General features: G+C 41.1%; 1 long non-coding RNA gene across 1 annotated transcript in view; it reads right to left on the bottom strand.

The window, feature by feature from the left end:
* Positions 1-4922: 4922 nt before the first annotated feature.
* The window catches only part of LOC141146852 (uncharacterized), a 34417-nt gene continuing 26580 nt past the window's right edge, over positions 4923-12759 (bottom strand). The window contains exon 2 of the long non-coding RNA XR_012244988.1: positions 4923-6564. This is a non-coding gene — a long non-coding RNA (uncharacterized lncRNA). The remainder of the gene's footprint in view (positions 6565-12759) is intronic.

Below are 12759 nucleotides of genomic sequence, written 5' to 3'. Positions count from 1 at the left end.
CTGTATTTAGAGAAATCAATGTCATCCACAAACTTCTTGTAGGCTAATGCACGTTTAACAATCTCAGCATCTTCCAATCTAAAGAGGGTTGTGGATCTTCTCAAAGACAGGTCATTGCGTTCAAGAAAGTTATCCACCCAGTGCTGTGATGCCTTGAATTGTTCAGGAGAAATGTCAAACTGTGGCAACACTGCAAGGGCATATTCCTGAATCTGAGCCCTGGTCACCACCAATGTCTTTGCTCTCCTGTCTGCAACCCACTCAGAGACCAGGCTTTCCAGCTCTGTATACATTGGTTGCCGACCACATCCAATCTTGCGCTTTTTAGCCATTCTGCTCTCCACTTTTTCACTCAGGTTAGTGTGTTCTGCACGCCATTTTTGGACCAGTCGGTGATCCAACATTTCCTCCTTGCAGAACTGCACTACATTTTTTCCCCAAGATTCTTCAACAATCGCTTTTTTATACTCCACGGTGTAACTCTTCCTTTTACCATTGGAACCGGAAGCGCTCATGTCTAGGGGCTAAAATATAAAACATATGGTATAAGCACTGCTTGTGGTTCCGTATCACAGTCTCCCATAAGGTTACAGCCCCATACAGTATCCCACACAGCGTGTTTTGTATGTTGTCCATGGTCCTGATGGACCACGGAAAACATTATTGCTGCTCCAGCAGAGGAGAACTGTAAGCCCACACAGCCCGGTATGTTGGGACTTGTAGTCCTCCTCAGCTGCATCTTGCGGTTACAATAAGAGCTGCAGAGAATCTCTTCACACCCCCCTCCCCCTCCTTGGTCTCTCTCTGTATGACCAGCACTGACCTTTTTCCGGGAGGACACAGAGCCAGTGACACCTGTCGGCAGACTGATCAAAACGGCGCTGTCTCTTCAGAAAGAGTTTGAGGGCACTGGCCTGGCACCCCCCCCCCCCTCTTTGTACCGCACGTCACTGGAGGCAAATCCCGTGTTTCCCCGAAAGTAAGACATATGTCTTACTTTCGGGGTACGGCTTATATTAGCTGACCCCTCTGAAACTCCCGATACGTCTTACAATCGGGGGTGTCTTACTATCGGGGAAACACGGTATTAATGATCCATTAACAAACTGGCTTGAAGGATGGTTCGGTAAGTGGACTGGACTTATCACATCATGTTTGATCTCAATTGCTGTGGCTTTGGCCACTTGCGGATGCTGCTGCATTCCCTGTATTCAAGGACTTTCACAAAAACTGATTGAAACCACAGTCTCAAGAACGATGTATCAAGCCCTTCCTACCTCTGAGGAGACCTTTGTGGACATCGAAGCTCAACTTAATGACATACAGACCGAAAGTGTATAACACTGGGACTATCATCGAAATGTGTTGAGATAAAATTGTCACACAAGAGGAGGGAATGTTAGAAAAGTTTTAAACGTTTATTGGAATAACTATTAGAAAAACAATAACCCTGAGACTTTTAAGATGACTTCTGAGCACATTGTTGTATTAAACTTGCTGTATCGTTTGCTTTAACTAACTCCATAGTAAGTTGTAGGATAATTAGGCTTAACCATATATGGTAGAACAAGAATGTACAGGAAACAATAATTAGCGAAATAAAGTACCATTTTGTACCAGGCACACTCTGTTTCCTCAGCCAATAGAAGTGTTATAGCTATATTATTGTAGGTATTAGGAGGGGGATGTACATCTCTTTGTATGATTCTTACTGCATCTTTTGGCTTGTAAGCATCATCCATTTGTGTGACACATCTGAAATAAATTGTCTGCTTTTCAATACATCTGGAGTTCGACTGATCAAAAGAGGAGAGTAATCCTAACAATGCTTGTAATCCAAAGCACTTGTATATCAAAGTGAATTTCCCCATAAGAAATAATGGAAACTCAGATGATTTGTTCCACAACCATTTATTCACAAGTCCTTCAGTTTATAGTCCATATAAAAAGATTATATCAATGTGACCAGGTTGTGCAACCATAAAATGTCCATCCACAAATGGCAGCCTCCACAAGGGGATTAGAAGAAAAATCCAGCAGGAGCTACAGAGTATAAAAGAGAAGAGAGGCGCCTCTAAGTGTAGCAATATGGTTATATTTAATGAAAGTACAACATTTAGCAACTCATATGGTTGATGATTAAAAGAGGCATGCAGGCATCTGGGGTAAAGCTGTCCACATAGACCATCAACCACACCACCGGCTCTTACCACTGTCAGTCTGCAATCATGACTGGGAAGACTACCCTGCAGTAGAGCGATCTGAAAGCGAGGCTTGAACCGCTCATGGAGCGCAGCGTGGAAGGGATGATATTGATGGCGGTACGTAGGACAGTCTATGTGGACAGCTTTACCCCGGATGCCTGCATACTTGTGCCCGTTTATCAACCATGTGATTTGCTAAATGTTCATTAAATGTGACCATATTGCTACACTTAGAGGCGCCTCTGTTCTGTTTTATACTCAGTTGCGACATGACGCTACTTGTATATCAAAAAAAAAAAAAAGTGCTTGTTTTGCAAAATGCTCTCAAACCAAGTTACTCTCAAATCAAGGTTTTACTGTATAGGAGCAGCTGCCAAGTGTTCAGGAGGCGCTACTGCTACTTTTTTTAAATTGCCGAATGGCAATTTTACATTGCAGGACCAAGTGTTAGGCTTGCGGTTGTGGTGTGGCACCACTGATCTCAATAGGCGGGTTTTACAGGTGTTTGCACTTGTTAAGGGGATTGTAAAGTCAGATGGTTTTTTATCTTAATGAATTCTATGCATCAAGATAAAAAGCCTTCCGTGTGCAACGGCCCCTTAACACTTAACCAAGGTCCCTCTCTTTCCACGTGTCTCAGCCATCTGAGATGCTCCCTCCTGATAGATAGATAGCCGGGGCTCAATGTCTGAATGGACACAGGGAGCTGTGACACGGCTCAGGGGCCCCCATAGCAAGCTGCTTGCCGTGGGGGGCACTGAACAGGAGGGAGGGGCCAGGATTACAGAAGAGGGACCTGGGAAGAGGAGGATCCAGGCTGCTCTGTGCAAATCCACTGCAACAGAGCAGGTAAGTATAACAGGTTTGTTATTTTTATAGGAAAAAAAAAAATAAATAAAAAAACACCACCACATGGGTCTTGCAATCACTTTAAGTTCTGCAGCCTGTGTTAAAATTGCTGTGGATGTGAAGCAAAGCAGTCGTGGCATGTGTACAGATCTATCAGTCGAATTTCAACATTTGAGTAAAACATTGGCTCAGCTACCCATTTTTGGAGTGAAAGTGACTTCTACTTGAAAGCCCATCGCCTGTTCTACATATTTAAAAAAAAACACACAACCAGCTATGCTTCAAATCCAGCTTTACCAGCTACCACTTATAAACAGTGCTGGTAGACGAGTAGTTAAAAAGAGACATATAAATATCACTTTTTTGTTTAATAACTTTTATTGCTAAGTACAGAGATTATACAAAATACACTATAACAAAGCTCACATAAAGAATAAGTAAGCCCAGAAACAGCAGGCATTATGTTACACATGAGCAGAATAGGTGTAATACACAGGTCCCATGGAAACAAGCTGCATGAAAAACCTGTGTGAGTATCCAGAATTAGTTACCCATAATACGCAAGTCACAAGATCACATTTTGTTTTCTTAAAAAGAGAAAGGGAGGAAAAAAGCCAAAAGGAAAAAGAACAAGAAAAGAAAAAAGGAGAAAAGAAGGAGATGAGATGGGAGATGAGATGCGGCCAACACTTGTCAAATGACCAACCATTTATCCCAAAGAAACAGCTGAACAATATTGTCCAACAATTTAGGATAGGAACCTGAAATAGTTTTGACAAACATTTGAGGACTTAACCTCCTCCCACCACCTGCACACATATGCAGCCTCTCGGCAGGTGGGCTTGCATATATGCGGCCCTATGAAAACACAAAACTGCAGAGAGTGTGCCCTGCGCGCTCCCAGTACGGTCACTGGACACATACTTGTGATCATGAGATTTCCGCTCATGTGACAGTCAATAAAAGCAGTCACTTGAAGTTCTTAAAGGGCCGGGAGATGGTGGCTGAAAAGTGGTTGTAAACCCTTTACAACCACGCTTCGCTAATTATAGGCTTACCTGTAGCTACACTGGATAGTCCCTGTATTTGCATGTGCAGACATCATCGGCACATGCACACTCAAGCAAAGGCATATATGTGCCGTTGCTTCAGACTGTGCAGTTACCAGCGGCTCCTGCGCGGGAGTGACGTCATTGCGGCTCCAGCCAATCACAGCGCCGGAGCCTGCGATACCGGAAGTGACTCCGGGAGCGATATCAGCCACCAGAGCGGTGAACGAGAACTGCTGCAGGGGCTTTGATCTCAAGTAAGTAATTCATGAGCTAGTATGCTATGCATACTAGCTCATTATGCCTTTGTCTTGCAGGTTTTTTGTTTTTTTAGGGTTTACAACCACTTTAAAAAGGGTTACTAAACACTCTTTTTTTTTTAAATATAAAACATACTTCCCTCCACTGTGCAGTACGTTTTGCACAGAATGGCCCCGATCCTCCTCTTCTGGGGTCCCTCAACGGCGCTAGTTGCTCCTCCCCGCATCGGGAAACCACCTAGGAGAAAGGATCTCCTTGAGGGGTACCCGCGCAGGCGCGTGTCCATAGACACATAAAGGCGGACTCAGCCCCGCATCATTGGATTTGATTCACAGCAGCGAGAGCCACTGGCTGCGCTGCTACCAAGCCATCCAATCAGGACACAAGACACCAGCCAGAGCTGGTGCACTTGTTCCCGGCTGGAGAAAGACAGGGTTCAGGTAAGTATAAAAGGGGGCTGGTTCATGACAGGAGGTTTCTCACCTCAATGAAGAGAATTGCATTAAGGTGAAAAACCATAAGGGTTTACAACCCCTTTAAAAGTTTTTTTTTTTTAACCAAACCAACACACACACACACACACACACACACACACACACACACACCAGATCCTCCTCTTCTGGGGTCCCTCAGTGGCGCTCCTGGCTCCTCCTCTTAAGTACCCTGTTGGGAGAGCCGCTCTCCCTCGGGGCACTAGTGCGGCCGCACTCCCGTGTCCTGCTGCTGTGTCCATTGACAGACAGCAGGACTTAACCCCGTGTCACTGGATTTGATTGACAGCAGTGGGAGCCAATGGCTGCCCTGCTATCCATCCAATCAGGACCAGAGACACCGTCTGGAGCCGGCGTGCTTGTTCCCGTCGCTGGAAAAACAGGGTTCAGGTAAGTAAAAGGGGGAGCTCTGCTGCATCACAGGAGGTTTTTTACCTTAATGCATTAAAGGTGAAAAAGTGAGGGTTTACATCCCCTGGCTACATATGTTGGCTCTTAAGGCATAAGTAATCCACCCTGCGTAACCATTGAACGAGGGAACATTTATTATTTATAGACTCCACCGAAGCCTTTTCAGTATTCTTTGTATTAAATGAAAGGTTATTTTTTCACAAAGATGCATACCTGGGTGTACTGATATACAAACCGCGTAGTCACTGTTGTAGATTTTCTTTGGAGTACAGATACAGCTACCTGTCTACAGATAGTCAGTGAAGCCTAATTCAAAGACATATTGCAGTGTAGAAGATCAGTAACAGACATCAGATGTATGCTGCAAGCCGTCTCAATTTACTGGACGATTGACGAAGAAATGTGTAAACTATGCAGCCTTTGGTCACTGGTCAGATGTTGATATTGTCTTCTGATAAATCTTGGGGGGGGACTTCTGATTTTTAGCAGATTTTGCATACATCTTAATTTATACTTTTATGATTCAATGTCCCAGGACTTAACAGGATCCTTGCTGCCATATTCTTCTACACTCAGATATCCAAATCGCACACATGTACATTAAACAAAGAGACGTAAAAGACAAGGGTTAGCTTTTAGAAGCCATCTTCTAATTATTATAAAATCATCAGCAAGCATTTTAAATAATATACCTTTCCACCTCATGATTTAGAAGTGCCCCTGATCTGGATAAAACCTGGCATGTCCATAAGTGTTGCCATTTTGGAGGACATATGGAAATATGGCACTTTAAAAGTGAAAATCACTGCTGTGATGTAGTAGAATCAGGAACCTTTGTTGTGAATGGCTTAAACACATATTTTGCAATTTTTACAAGTTTTTCTGACACTCTTGCAGGATTGGCAGGGAATAAGGTAGCCTTATCTGAGTTTATCACAGTAAGTAAAGGAGGTACATGTAGGCCTTTCCTTGATTTATCTATAAAAAGGGGCCCGATAAAATACAGATGTGTTTCGAATGGAGAATTGACTTTCCAGTAAGAGCGACCCTTATCCCAGACCACGGTGTATCTCTCAGTGTTTGAGAATATCCAGGATTGGAATCCAAATTCTCCTTTTTGGAGACCCCAGTCCGTAGGAGGAGAATCAGACGTGTATGCCTGATTTATGCGTTCCCATATCAACATTATGGGCCAACAAGCCTCCTCATAAGTTTGTACGATGTCAGTAGTTTCCATCTTGCACTTGATAAAAGGAAACTCTTTACCCAGAAATCGTCATCCACCACAGCAAAACTATTCTGCAAAAAAGAAAACAGAGGGCCTGTTAGTATAACTTAATATGAGCACATTGGATACATCATTTAAAGTGTTTTTTAGATGCAGATAAAGAGAGGCTAGGTAGGAAAAAGCTGTTCATATTGTAGGTTCTACTAAAAGCAGGAGAGAGCAAGAAAAGAAAAAGAAAAACTACAGCAGCCCTCCACACTATAAGGATTCAGTTTCACCTTTAGGGAAAAAAATAAATGCACCCCCCCCCCCAAAATATCCATACCAGAACCTTATCTTATACTTATAATCGATCAATGGATAACAGTGCCGCCAATACAAAAGTAAAAAATTAGGTTGATCAATTATTCCTGAGTTTTGTTTCCCTGTACAGATATTCTTTAAGCACAATAAAATTGGGTGACAGTACAGACTGCAAAACTAGAAAAAATAAATTAAGATTTATTTTACAGAAGTCACTTTACAAACACCATAAATAACAGTGAAATTGATACTGACAGACACAATGAATTCCTTATTTTTCCTTCCACCACCGATATATTTATATATAAAACAATTAATTCCCCTTCGTAGATACCCTCATTTTACTAAACTTGGCAATCTGCATTTGACTGACTAGGCCTGTTAACCTGCTGCAGTCGAAGTCACGGGTGGAGTCCATCTGCAAATATGCCAATTTGGCTAAAATAATGACATATCAAGACGTGTTAGGATATCGTGAGGGGGGGGATTTCAAATAACCCAGAAAACTATTGCAACGGAAAAACAAAGTCATTAAGAAAATGAGGAACTATAGTTGCCCTCCAAGTGAATGAAAGGGATTGCTTGGTTGAAAAGACAGGACATTAAGATGGCTGCCAACCAAATCCTCAAGATGGATGCCAATGGGCTGAGCCGAATGTGGAATCTGCCTTCCAAAATGGTGTCTTCAATGTGGAAGCTGTGTGATGGGTGTCTGATCGATGGTGTGTGTGTGGTAATGCATCCAGTGAGGTGTCTATAAGATGATTAGTACCCCCCAAGATGGTGAATGCCCCTTAAGATGGAATGGGGTCTCCCTGAGCTTGCTATATATCTCCCCCACTAAACAATCTAAGTTCTGACCCCTCCCAGAGGCTGTAGTTGGTGCCATTTGCTTACTTCTCATTGGTTATGTTATTGACTATTTGTTTGCATGAGCACTAGCTCAACTCTAAGAATAGAAATCCCTATATTCAGGCTTTCGGGGAGGGAATTCATTTTTTAGGATCCATACTTTATAGGATAAATATTTTTGGAATAAAAATTAGTTTAACTATGTTATTTTATTAAGAGGGTATGAAAATGTCTTTGCGGGTCTGGCAGCATTAATAGTGAATTTTAATCGTTTGGTATAGCAGCATATAAAAATGGGAAATCTTAGCTACAACAAGGTGTAATTTCATCCACCAATCTGTATTAAAATATTAATTATACACCAAAAAAATATTTGTATACTTTATCATTTCTACTTAACTGCTTGAGTCTATCTACATAATAAAAAAAAAAAGACACCGATTTCTAATAACAAACAAAATATAATATTATGGCTCAGTCCTTTTTAGATAATTTATATAGCTACACAAAATATGATCTTACCAAGTATTCTTTATACTCCTTTTTCCAATCTATCTAAAATGCCCCAGAAGTACCAAGTTGTTTTAGAAAATATTGCAATACATTCTTATTGTCAGGATTGAAATCACCTATAGACATTGGTAATAACCATTACTGAGTCGGTATATCTTCTATGAATCTAATTGACAAGTGTCTACATATTTTAAAAAGGTAGCCTTTGTAAAAAAAAAAAAAAAAAAAACCCACACACCACACCAAACAAGGTTTAAACTTATTTTGCCTTTTAAAAGAGTCTCTAGCAACATTTCTCTCATTCTTACTGTTGCTTTGCTAGTTGGTCACTAGCTCACCAAGTAATGAAACACAGAACAAACATCCATAAATCAGATCCAGACACTTGATACTTACATTCTAGCTTTCAAGACATTGACTTCAAAAGTCCTGAACAAGAATAAGAAAGTCTTGCAACTTCAATGAACAAGCCAGGAGTGGTGCTCCAATGTTTTACTGTGATTGGTTCTTTTCAAAGTGTTTTTTCAGCCAACAAGTCTTGGATAGACTGGTGAAGATCTAGAATCCCTGTCAGGTTTTTGCTGATATACAGAGCTCTGTTAGAGATTTAGATCACTTCCCGTCCCGCTAATAGTGATATCAAACAATTGAGAGGAAAAAAAAAAAAAGAAAACCCCAGGGAAAGAAAAACAAAAATTGTAAATATATTAAAATAGCCTCAAAAATTATTTAAAAAAACATTATAAAGAAATTTAAAAAAAAAAAAGTGTGACATGTTAGGTATCTATTTACACAGTGTAACATCTTTTATATTTTACTAAAAATTGAGTTACATATTTTTTTTGCATTAAAATTTATTAAAGTGTAGTTTTCCCCCAAAATACTGTGTTAGAAAAAAACACTGCTCGAATACCGTGAGACATAAAATAAATGACCATTTTATTCTCTAGGGCCTCTGCTAAAAAAAAAAAAAAAAAAAAAAAAAAAATTTATATGTGAAGTAGGTAAGCAGATACAGCAACAGTTTTTCCTTTTTTGGAATTAAGAATTCAAGTAAAAAGCAGCATTTTTTTTATTGAAAATTACTTAAAACCCACAAATATATTCAAGAGAGATCGAGAGAGATCATTTCGGGGTTTTAAGTAATTTTCTACAAAAAAAAAATTAAAAAATGCTGCTTTTTACTTGTAAACAAAAAGTGTCACAATAGGCCTGGTCTTCAAGTGGTTAACACCGCTGACAGGGGTTCTTAGAATAGTGAGCCTTTATGTAAATTCTTAATCCCAAAAAAGGAAAAACTGTTGCTGTATCTGCTTACCTACTTCCTGTCTGTGTATATTATCTATCTATCTAAAATTTTACAAAAATTAAAAATATGCTTTCAAAAAAGCTTGATTTGGCTGAGAACTGAAAGGCAAGTCCCTCATTTGGGACACATTTGATCTCCTATTTTAATTGTGATCTCTTATGGAAATGGAGCAGCATTATCTCACATTATGGTGCTACGAATGTCTTTTTTGGATGCTGTACTTTATAATTTGATCAGTGGTAAGGCCATCTGAGATATAGACCCTTTGGAAGATTTGTCTTATCACTAGGATGAATATACAGTTGCTTTTCATGTGCCCTCTAGATCTACTTAAACTTTAAAGCTGCAAGGGTGGCAAATTTAATGGCTACAATATCTACAGTATATATATGGTTAAATTGTGCTTAGTGATCTAATTATAGTTGATAGTAGGTGACATAAAAGGTGTCCAATCACAGCCAGTCACAAATGTAAACATGAGTGGTTACTATCTGATCCCTGCTCTCTCGGACACACGGATCGTGTGAGGAGAGAGCAGGGATCAGTGAGTGAGCAGGGTCTGTCTGAGAAGTGTATTTTACTGTGCACAACACGCCGCCCCGCCAATAAAGAGAACCTGTCAGAAGTTCTGTCACAGTCCATCTGGATCTGTCACAGCCCATCTGTCACACAGGTTGGCCACCAGTACCGCCATCAAGTCTCAAAGGGTTTACACACCTGAGGAGGCATATGCCATGCTTACCATGTCGGATGATGACAGCAGCGGGGAGCTGCCATCATTTGATTCTGGTTCAGAATACAAGCCAGTTGAGGGTAGTGGATCGGAGTACGAGTCAGCGGAGGAAACTGTCCCTCCTAAGAGAATAAAAGGAGATCAGGACCGAGATCAGAAGGCCTGCCTACCACCAGCAGCGCCAGACCCCAGGAAGGAACCCAGTACCAGTACTGGAATTTACATGTCCAACCTGAAGAATCCAGTCCCAGGCCTACTTTCCCGATGCCCTGGCAAACCCCTTATGGTTGCCTGCCAGCTCAGGATAATCCCCCCCCTTTTTCCACACAGCCAGGTGTGCAGCCCAACACAACAAATTTTTCACAAATGGATTATTTTTATTTATTTTTACCACCAGATTTGTTGTAGAATATGGTGGACCAAACCAATCTGCATGCAGAGCAATTTATTGCTGCCAACTCCAATTCATCCTACGCCCGCATGTTCCAGTGGCGATGTCTCACACTGGACAAATTTAAATTGTTTTTGGGCCTTACAAAATAACGAACTACATGCCTACTGGTCCACCCACCCTATGCCAATAAATTCTGCTGTCATGTCCAGGACACGCTACGATTTGATTATGCGTTTTCTATATTTTAATGATAATGTGCAGTGCCCTCCCCGAGATCACGACAAATTATACAAAAATATGCCCCCTAATTAATTATGGGCTAAAATTGAATAAACTGATCGAGCCACTGGATACGTGTACACCTTTCGAATTTATGAAGGCAAAGACTCCCAGCTCCAACCCTGCGAGTGCCCCAAATATATTGGAACCAGTGGGAAAATGGTCTGGGAGCTGGCATACCCCCTGTTAAAAAAAAAAAAAAAAAAAAAAAAAAAAAAAAAACACACCTTTTCTGTCACCTTTACCATAAACAAACCCTGGCCTGCTGGTACAAAAAAAAAAAAAAAAAAAAAAAAAACAAACGTGGAAGGGCTTCCCACAAAATCTATTAGCAAAAAAAGTCACAAAATGGGGAATCTGCATTCATGAAAAATGAGGAAGTGTTGGCCATGAAGCGAAGGGACAAGAAAGATGTTCACATCCTCTCTACCATCCACAATGACACCTTGGTGGAGATCCGGAGAAGACGGGGCCCCGTTGTAAAGCCGTGAATGTGTCCATGACTACAATCTGTTCATTGGTGGAATTTAATGATCAGATGCTACAACCATATTTGTCAACCCGAAAGTCCCGTTACTGGTATAAGAAAGCTGCATTTCATCTATTTCATATGGTCATGTTTAATTCGTTTGTCTGCTACCAAAGATCAACTGAAAGCCAACCCATCACCTACCGCAAATAAAATTAAAGACATCGTCACTGCCCTGATTTACCAACAAGGACCCGCCCCAGGAAGCATTTCGCTCTGATAGAGCGAGTCGACTTCATGAGAAACATATGAGCAACATTTTCCCTATAACATTCCCCCCACAGAATCTGAAAGAAGACACAAAAGAGATACTTTCTTTGGTTTAGAACATGTTAAATGGGGATACCCATCGCACCCTGCTCCAACGGGAGGTGTGGTGCATACACACGTTAAATACCAGAATGCCGTTGGGTATGAACAATAGGATGGATGTTAGCCTGTTTTTGAAATAATGCTCTGAAGTATAGCAATTAATGATTTTTTATTGAAAATCTTCCACTGTTGTATCAGTGGGACTGTTATGGTTAACATTTCCTGCTCTTTGTTGAAACCCCCTGTTTTTGTTTAGCCCAGGTCATCTCCACCTGTAACCAAGTAATGGGTTGTTTCTTTTAATTAAGTGAATTTTGCCCTTCATACCTGACAAGGGCAATAGATAGATAACATCACACACACACACACACACACAATATAGCATCGGCAAAGTGGTTTCAATATCCTGACCGGACATCATATGATGTCTTCAGGATATTAAGCGGGGGCACGCATCGCGGCGATCGTTATTGCGGTGTGTCAGCCTGACACACTGCAACTCCAATCTAGGTAAAGAGTCTCTGACGGAGACTCTTTACCACATGATGATGGACACGGCTGATCATGATGGCTGATCCCCCGATGTAGGGATGCTAATCAGTGCCCACAATGGGCATCACTGATTGGCAGGCATTATTGTTTGGAACCCATCAGTACAATACAATACATTACATCAGTGCCACCTATCAGTGCCCATTGATGGGGAAAAAAAAAAAAAAATTATATTCTCAAAATTTTTCGGTCTTTGTTTAGCAGAAAATAAAAATCCCAGGGGTGATCAAATACCACCAAAAGAAAGCTCTATTTGTGGGAACAAAATGATAAAAATTTATTTTGGGTACAGTGTAGCATGACCACGCAATTGTCATTCAAAGTGCGACAGCGCTGAAAGCTGAAAATTGGTCTGGGCAGGAAGGTGTACAAGTGCCCAGTATTGAGTTGCCGGCCTGTACTTTCTATGACGCAAAAGAAATGTTGTGTATGCAGCAGGGGAGTTAGAAGCGATACAAGTTATTCCTGCCCCCAATGTCCCTCCCAACCT

This window comes from Aquarana catesbeiana, linkage group LG06 (genome assembly GCF_042186555.1).
Source record: "Aquarana catesbeiana isolate 2022-GZ linkage group LG06, ASM4218655v1, whole genome shotgun sequence".
NCBI lineage: Eukaryota > Metazoa > Chordata > Amphibia > Anura > Ranidae > Aquarana > Aquarana catesbeiana.
This window is presented reverse-complemented; position numbering and strand designations above follow the sequence as displayed.